Raw genomic sequence first — 8,881 nt, forward strand, 5'->3', positions numbered from 1 at the left:
GCACAGATTGTATTTATATGTTTGGTTCTCATAAATCTCTACTCCTAATGGATGAGTTGGTAGTCTCCGCCGGTCAATTTTCGTTCCACTAGAGACGGGTTTTTTTCGTCCTCGATCCTACCTCCCGCGTCCCCTCGGTTCCCACCTCCGCCCTCGAACCAGGAAATAAAAATCGGTATGCTCCCATTATGTCCAGTGCTAAACCCTCCGGTTCATCGAAAAAAACTCGCGCCTGAAAATAACCTAGGACGGTTAACCTACGAAGAATTAGCCAGACGTTTCCCGTGCGTTGCGAACGAGCGAGCGAAGCCTTTGCCCTCGAGCGACGCCACACCAGACCCTTCGCCCTCGCAGCCGCCGCCGATCCCCTCCCTCAAACGCCGCCGCCCTTCGCTGCCGCCCCCGCCACCTCCCGTCGCGGGCAGGCGGGAGGAGCCCTGCCCGGCCATGGCGACACCCGCCGGCGGCCTCCTCCTCCCCCTCACCTTCTCTCCCTCTCCCAAGGGAGGGAAGGGAATGGAAGGGATCTGATTGGAGCGGTCGATCTGCGCCCTTGCCGTCTCTTCTTTCCTTCACCGATTCCAGGAGGAGATCGAAGTGGAAGGTAGACGAGCAGGAGCGCCGCGTCCGCGACAGCGATGAGCAACGACCCAGGTAACGCTATCTCCCTGCCGATACCCCAACCCATCTTCTCCCCGTAGCCTGTACTCACGCGCCCCCAGGTTCTCCTCTCCCATGGCAAGGGTCGGCGAGTGGCAACAGATGCGGGACACCAACTGGTGGCGCAACGGACAGCGAGAGGCAGGACACCAACTGGGCGCGCCTCTCGCGGCCGACTTCCACGGCGGCGACGTCGTTTACCTTGGCGCCTGATTCTTTCCGACTCAGCGATCCCCGCGGGCACCGATGGACGGCGACGGGCAGCACGTGCGGCCGCGGAGCCGCGTGCTCCTGACCGACGACGAGGATGACGGGGCGTACGCCAGCGACGTGTACAGCGGCAACCTCACCGCCACGGGCGGGTCTCGCGCTGGCCGGATCTTGGTGAGTTCCTTCCTTGTGCGGCTTGGTTTGTTCATGGGTGTGAGATTTAGAGCAATTCTTCTCCCCTTCTTTCTGAATCTGCGGTTTCTAAACGATTGTTTGCGACCAAATGCAGGGGCGGTAGCAGTACTTGGTGCAGCGCCACCGTGGCGACTACGGCAGCGTCGGGGTCGTCGTCGTCCTCATCCGCACAGGGTAGCTGGACTGGGAGGTTTGCTGCTTCCGGTCAGCAGACGATGGCTATGACGCTATGCCCAGCACGAGTGCTAACGCCATCACGGCCGGCACCACTGGTGAGAGCCTCCTTGGGCGCATGTTTCTAACTGCACTTTTGTTATGCAAGAAATTTTAGTTTTGATCCATCACTCGAATTGTTCATCTCTATTTTGTGTGGATAGGTTACAAGAAATTTACCCTACAAAAATGTTGAAATAAATTGGTATGTTGCTAGATAGGCTAACTAGCTAGGAAGCTGCGAGCTAGATAGGTTAACTGAAATTGTTTGACTTTAAAGTGTTACAGATCAGCTGCCATCAGTCATGTAAATAAGTTGAAAGGAAATCATGCTACTCTGATACCTGGATTCCTCTTTAATTTCGTGGTATGATCTTTTAGTACGTAGCAGACTAAAACCGAGTCTGAAAGTAGTGTCAAATTTGGTGTAGACTCCACGTTCAGCAGTGGCCATGCAAGGTATTTTTTGTTGGGTGTGCCATTGTGTTTTTTGGAGCAATAATCCTACAGCTATTGGGTAAGATTTACAGTCCGTGTAGACGAGCCATATGTCTTATTGTTAGTATCTCTTCTCCTAATGTCTTATTTGGTAGTCTCCGTTCTACGGTTAATTTTCGTCCCACCTCCACTGGTTTATTTTCGTTCTCCATCCCACCTAACACATACACACGTCTGTGCTTGCTTGCTGATGTGTGTGTGTCGATGCGTCCCTCACGTGCTCTCCCGCCAGGCACCAGCAGCCGTTCGGTGTGCTCTCCGGGATGCTGCAGTCGAAGGGTCGAGCAGGAGCTATGGATGCCAGCAAACAAGCCTGTGCAGACGGCAATGCATGTGAGGGCTCGCATCCTCATCCCCATCCCAATCTCTGACTATAATACTATAGATTAGATTATATGACATGCATTAGTTGCTTACCTTTGTAGCTGGCATGCACATACACCATCGTTTTCTGATAATTAACCATATTATTTTGAGTGATCAAGATAAAAATTATATCATACTAATCTATTATGGTTGTGATTTTGTTATTATCCCGAAACAAAATACTGTACTGTAAATAAATCACAATTAGAGATTCTATTTTTGAGAGGTGCTATATGTTTTCTTTTCACAAACAGTGCTCTCACTGGTTAGTTTTTATACATTTTCTTTCCAGTCATCGTAATAAATGAACCAGTTTTTCGTATCAAATTGTGAGATGAAAATTTTGTTTCTTTGTGACCTATTTTACATCAAACAACGCATGGAGTTTGAAGCCGATTTCAAATAAGTGGTGAATATGTCTTATTCTCATAGATACAATGAACAAGATATTATAGCCATTTGTTTTAGTGGAGAAGACCGTGTTGTACTATTTCCTTACTACTCCCCTTTTTAAATCTTTCCATATTTCCTTCGCAGCATAAGAACGTAATGGTATATTTCTTGCTCTGGAATTCTAACCACACAAATGTTTAGGTGCTTTTATATTCCTTTTACATTTTTTCAAATAGTATCTGAAGTATATGCTAATCTTCCGCAAAACAGTATAGTTCTTTAAAGTAACAATTCATGAAACAAGTTGTCCTGTGGCAGCACACATGCACCTTTTTATGTACTATGCATTTGCCATGTGATTTCTTTTGTGATGCTTATTTGCTCGTTTTTATAGTTTTATTTTATTTACCTTCTCTTACAGCAATCAAATTGGATGGAGAACATCACACAACAGGTAAACATTCTTGTATACTGATATTGAAAAATTACATCTTTGTTTGATTCAGATAGTTTTTAGCAAGAGGATGGATATACTGTGATGTTATTTCTGATTAATAATTTTTTGGCAAAAGTTTATGACAAGCCTTTCTCCAGGACATAAAGAAAATGGTGGCACTTTGGGTTTTCAAGACACCGCCTCGCGTAGGACTACGGACATGGGATGCTCGGTCGAGTTTTTCTTAACTCGTCAGGATTCTCATGCTGCAAATTTAGTAACGGGGCAAATTTTTGGGTGTCCTGATGTGTTTGCGGATTGATGAAAATTTGGCGAGGGAGATCATAAACCATCGCTCGCTGCAGCACATCAATTGTTGAATTCGTTTGAAGGAGCTGTCAATTGTTGAATTCGCTTGAAGGAGGTGTGTTTGCTCTCTGTTCCCTTGAGTCAATCACCATGATTTTACATCAAGACGATGTTTCTTCTTCAAAAGGGGATGATGAACAACATGGGAACAAGGAGGAACTTTACCCGCCTGTTATAGACTAAGCACTAAAAGCATGCTTGCATTCACTTTAGCTTGTTCATTCTGTTATAGGGCAGTGCTTTCGTTATGCCTATGATGCTTTCAGTTTATTGAAAGATTTGTTCCAAGGATAAATTCTGATCTTTTGAAACTATGTTTTTTTAGTGATAACCTTTATAAGTTGGACTGTTTATGGGCGCTGGAAGTCTTGTAATAACCGTTGTTGTACATACGTTTATCATCATAAGAGAGATAATATATTCTTTTGATCCTCACAAAATTTTGCAGATGGAGCTCGTTTGGCTGAATTTGCTACTGACTTGCCACATTTTGAGGGCCTGCAATTGAAGAATACAACACTTGATATAACAATTGAAGAATACTAGAGTAATAATAACTACTGCAAGAGTGATGTACTTTCTTTTTGTTGGAGATTTTCTGCATCTTTTATGGACGGTAACATTTGAGATAACAATTTGATGTGCTAACCATCAAGATCAACTTCGACATGTTTGGTCTCTAAAAGTTACTATTGACCATCATTGGTGCATCCTATAAGGTATAGTCAGTACTATGAGTAACTTACCAGACATTGACTGTAGAAGTTGCTATCCAACTCTTGTGAAATCTAACCATGTTATTCATTTACGATACCTATACGTATGTGGTACACAATCTGAAATAGTAGAAGGGGAAAATAAAGCATTAATGTGGAGTATGTTCCAATGGAAATCTTCAGGAACACCTTGAAGGTAAGCATCATATGATCCTTCTCGTCCATTCAATCTATGTATGATAGGTGCAATCGTCTTTTCAAATTCTATGTTACTGAGTTCAGATGTATGCAGGTCTGAGTGCAATTTTTCTTTAGTTCTCTGTGAGCTTAAAAATGCAACTGATGTGGCCCATGCAACTGAAATTAAAAACATGGAGAAGAATCATAAAATATCTCGCTGAAAATGCCCTCGTTCTGCACTTCGTGTGGACAGGCAGCACCCTTTACCTTCGAAGTCTCGAAAAATGGTCTGGGTGATGCGGGTGCCTCAATGCTTGATGCCATGTTCTGTAAGAGGCCAAGGTACTATATTTTGTCCCTGATGCATAACCTGCATTGATTTTTTGTAAACTGTCCTTTTAGAGGCAATGATGAAAATGATTTTTGTGCATGAAACAACAAACCAGTTCAGTCTTTTTTATGCAGAGATCAAATTGATTTTTGTGCATAAAATTCTTCTTTGTGATACAAGGTCTTCTAATCAGTTTCTGCGCTATGCTTGAGGTACCAGAAAAGCATATGGGCATCAATTCGACAGGGCTTTGCATTATGTTTCATGCATATGTGCGCATAGAGTCGATTCTTGTAGGTCCTGAATTACGTGCAACTTTATGTTATGGGTTAGATGAGTCAAGATCGATGATTTGAACTTGTTATCATTCCAAGCAGCTCAGCTCACTGAAATCTGAAATCCAAATATGAGCTCAATGAATATTGATTGCCTCTAAAAGAAATGCTTAGGTTTTGATGTTTTTATTTAGTTTTATTTAGGGTTGAGTAGTTCAAATTTATTTTTTCAGGAATTTTTGTAGGGACCGTGTGTGTGGCACTTAATATTTGTCTTTGTGTCTTGTTTGTACACTTAATATTGGTCTAATTTTTGTTGCATAGGTTGTATTTGGGTGTCCACGCGCTACAGGGAATTACTGTGCGGAGTAGTAAGAATTGATTTAAACGTAGAGCCTAGACTCGCACTCCATGAGCATCCATGGCCGGCGAGACGGGACCCTCGACCCTCGGCCTCTGTTGAGAAGGATCGTTCCACTGTGTCCGATTTGTAGTACAGAGTAATCTCATTCCTCTGAAGTTCCTATTGGGCAAAATGGGCAAGATGTGTTTGGTCAGTGGTGCTTCGTTTTTTAGGCTATGGCTATGATAACTTGATGACACCCCTTTGTAGTACAGATCAATCTCATGCATTTGTCCTCCATCTTCAGGAACATTTATTAGTGTACAATGGCCAAGCAATTGTTTAAAAAAATAAGAAACCTGGAATTGAATTGCTAAAACATGGAATTATTCTGCTTATTTGTAGGTTAATGTATGACTATCACGTTCCCCACAAAGTGAAATGTGCTATTTCACCACAAACATTGACGAAGTTAAGTTCAGTGCAGGCAAAATGGATAAGTCTGTAACTGGAACTCTGGATAGTTGATCCTCTGAATGGCGAAAAATTTATCAAGTTGCTGAGATTCAGGGGTCTGAAATTAAGGTATTGATGCTTTGGGGTTCTTATCTTTTCATTCCCATGTTACAATGCTATGAGTGTAATTTGTTCTTAGTATCTATCATCTTTTCCCAGCTCAAAAAACAATATATTTTTCACCAGGACAGAGCTCAAAATACAAAGACTGACTTTTCCTTGTCTAAATTTTACTGATATTAGCGTGTGGTATTAGCTCTGATGTGTGTTCTAAAAAAATATGTAATATTTTCATGTTGCAGTCATTTGTGGATAGTTTATCTAAATGCCCAAAACCCACTTAGAGCTCCAGAGAGGTCTTGTTTTCTTGTACTATGGATTTAAGGTGATTCTTAAGAGGAACAAGTCGCCATGGACAGATGAGATCGAGAGACGGCTCCGCGGTTGCGTGGAGTGGCGGCTGAGAGGAGAGGCAATAACAACTCGTTGTCCGTGACGGCCCGAGCGTTTGCGAGAGGGGATGGAGCGGGGGTTGCATCGTCACGGCCAGTTGCCAGAGTGGGTGGAGTGGTGGCCGCACGGACGCGCTCCTAGAGGTGCCGGTATGCACCCTGATTTTGAGCCTGGGAGGTTCCTTGCTCTGCCCTATCCTCAAGGGTGTTCATCTACTTTGGTATCGTGCTCTGGAGTCAGGACGATGCACTAATGCAGGTTTGATTCTTTACTTTTTCTTTTGTTTTATTTGTATACATATCCCTGAATTTTGTGAGTCGTGATTTAAATGTTGTCGTGTGTGCCATTGTCTCCTATATAATTATTCTATTGAAGCACCGCTGCAACCCAGTTTGTTTATCAAATTGATGCAAGAAACAAACTAATACATAGAGAGTATAAATTTATTGCATTAATCTGTATATCCCTGCACCTACCGATAGGTAGAGATGGATAAGTTTTGTAGCTTTTTGATCCCGGTTTTTCCTATTGAAATTATGGATTTGGAAGCTAATCATGGAGTGTTTCGATTGCCTGCTTACGGAATCGCAATAAGCACAAGTCTGCAACCTTGAAGGAAAACCCGTTGCAACTGATGACATAATATTACGTTGCAACAAGAATGTATAGAGCTGCAGAGCTCTGTGGATCCTTCTCTTCACAAAAGGTGAGGTTTAAAGTTCATGTTTGTGCTTACTGAAAAAAAAAGAGACGAGTTGCTTGATATATTGACAGGTATATAGTGTAACAAAAACACGCTTATAGTTCTAACATGAATTTGATTGACTTGGGAGTTGTGACATGCAAGTATTTTATGGTTGATAATTCTGTACTACTTGTTATATTGTATAAAAATAGTCTCTGGTTTCATCTTCTTTGATGACATATTTTCTATAACAATTGAAATGCATTATGCACCTGTTCTTTTTATTGTGGTTCCATATTTTTTTTCAAATTTATATATTCTCTATGAATAGTAACATAAATGCATGTTCTTAATCTATTTTAGATTTTTGTTCACCCGAAAATGCAGTATAGATCTGCCATTGACATTTTTTTGAAGCACTGGGTGAACATTTGCCGAGATGCTGATAGGAAAAGCCTTTTTGTTTCCTCATAAAATGTTGCCCATCAGTTATTAAACTTAATGGATGCATGTTGTGGGCTTGATGACCATGTACACCTTTTTTTAGTTAGAACTGTGTCTGCTATGGATCTATCTTGCTTAATACTCCCTCCGTCCGGAAATACTTGTCGGGGGAATGAATGTATCTAGATGTATTTTAGTTTCAGATACATCCATTTTTATCTATTTCTTCGACGAGTAATTCTAGACGGAGGGAGTACAAAGAACTCTTCATGCTTAGGAAACAAGAGGTAATGTAAACAATAGATTCTCTTGTGAAATTGCGATTCAGGCGAGAAGCGGAGGCGTGTGCCTAGAGTAGCGGACCATGATGGATTGATGAGCTGATGTCACGTGACGTACTCACGTGGCGGTTGTTTAGGCTCCGGCGGCTGGAGCCATCATCGACCATGATGCCGCGCCAGGAGCACAAGGGCTAAGACGAGGACATGTTGGTGCCGATGAAATAAGGTTTATTGGGTCGTCCTCTTCCAGCAACATATTACACAATCTATTTAAGCCGATTGATTCTCTTTGGTACAAATGTCCCTCATTTAGTTGATGAAACTCTACCTTCATAAAATTAATTGAGTTGGGAACCATAACATATATACATCTATGACTGGTATCTATTTGGCTATATTAAACTGACAATTTATTCTTCTTACCGGAAGGATATGTCGTGAAGATGATTAATTCTACAAACTATACTGCTAATTCATCGGAAATGACTACCAACTTGTTTAATTCCGCATGTGCAGGTGCTGCCGGTTGATGGGGGCCTAACCATGAGTCTAACTGAAAGTGAACGGGAGCGATGTGCAGAAAAAAATCTTAGCATATAGGCTGAATTTGTATAGTACTTCGAATTTATTAGGCAGTACCCCCTCCATTTGTATATCACTTCCGAATACAAGTTCAGGTTATTAGGCAGTACTATTGAATTTAAGGATTGATACTTGAAGATTTTAAAAGGTTACTAAATTTTGTACCAAGTCTACTGTTATGTATGGGAAGAACATGCGCTAAAATATTGATAATGCAAATGAAAGTGATCGTTTGATTATTAAATCATGCCACTAATAAGATAATTTCTTGTCACTTATTTATTCACAAATTTCCATTGTTCAGGTTCGGACTTGATTTGTTGAGCTATTTTAATTTATGTATGTGAGAAATGAAATACTTTATGAGTTGTATGTCGAAACTTTGACCAGTTCGTTGTGGAATAATGTCGGTGATTTGAATTCTTAAGTAATTTATGATAGGCCTCCCTTTTGGGGGCTCTCATTTGGTTTTATGTGATTTTTTCTTACCAGATAGAAGATACTTAATGTTGGCATCCCAGAGTTTTACTTACTAGATATAAATAGAAACGAGACTTATTTATTGAGAATTTTATCTGTAGTGTGTCAGTGCCCTCATAATTCTCACATGAAACCTTGAAGAAAAGCATAATGAATGATATAAAAATGTTGGTGGCGTGGAAAAAATATAAAGTCGAGGGTACAAAAGTATTAGGATCTCCATGCCGGCGGATGTAGTGGGTTGCACTGATTGCA

General features: G+C 41.5%; 1 long non-coding RNA gene across 7 annotated transcripts; it reads left to right on the forward strand.

Moving 5' to 3' along the window:
* Positions 1–305: 305 nt before the first annotated feature.
* LOC123151608 (uncharacterized) lies at positions 306–8,390 on the forward strand. 7 transcript variants are annotated; one of them, XR_006475728.1, is made up of 13 exons: positions 306–654; positions 723–1,044; positions 1,160–1,337; positions 2,009–2,109; positions 2,957–2,989; positions 3,130–3,395; positions 3,789–4,059; positions 4,189–4,252; positions 4,349–4,578; positions 5,167–5,770; positions 6,004–6,860; positions 7,612–7,790; positions 8,081–8,390. It is a non-coding gene; the product is annotated as an uncharacterized lncRNA (long non-coding RNA). The 7 variants fall into 7 exon arrangements; XR_006475729.1 differs by having other exon boundaries at positions 6,004–6,412; positions 6,704–6,860; positions 7,612–8,390; XR_006475731.1 differs by having other exon boundaries at positions 7,587–8,390.
* Positions 8,391–8,881: the final 491 nt, after the last annotated feature.

This window comes from Triticum aestivum, chromosome 7A (assembly GCF_018294505.1).
Source record: "Triticum aestivum cultivar Chinese Spring chromosome 7A, IWGSC CS RefSeq v2.1, whole genome shotgun sequence".
NCBI lineage: Eukaryota > Viridiplantae > Streptophyta > Magnoliopsida > Poales > Poaceae > Triticum > Triticum aestivum.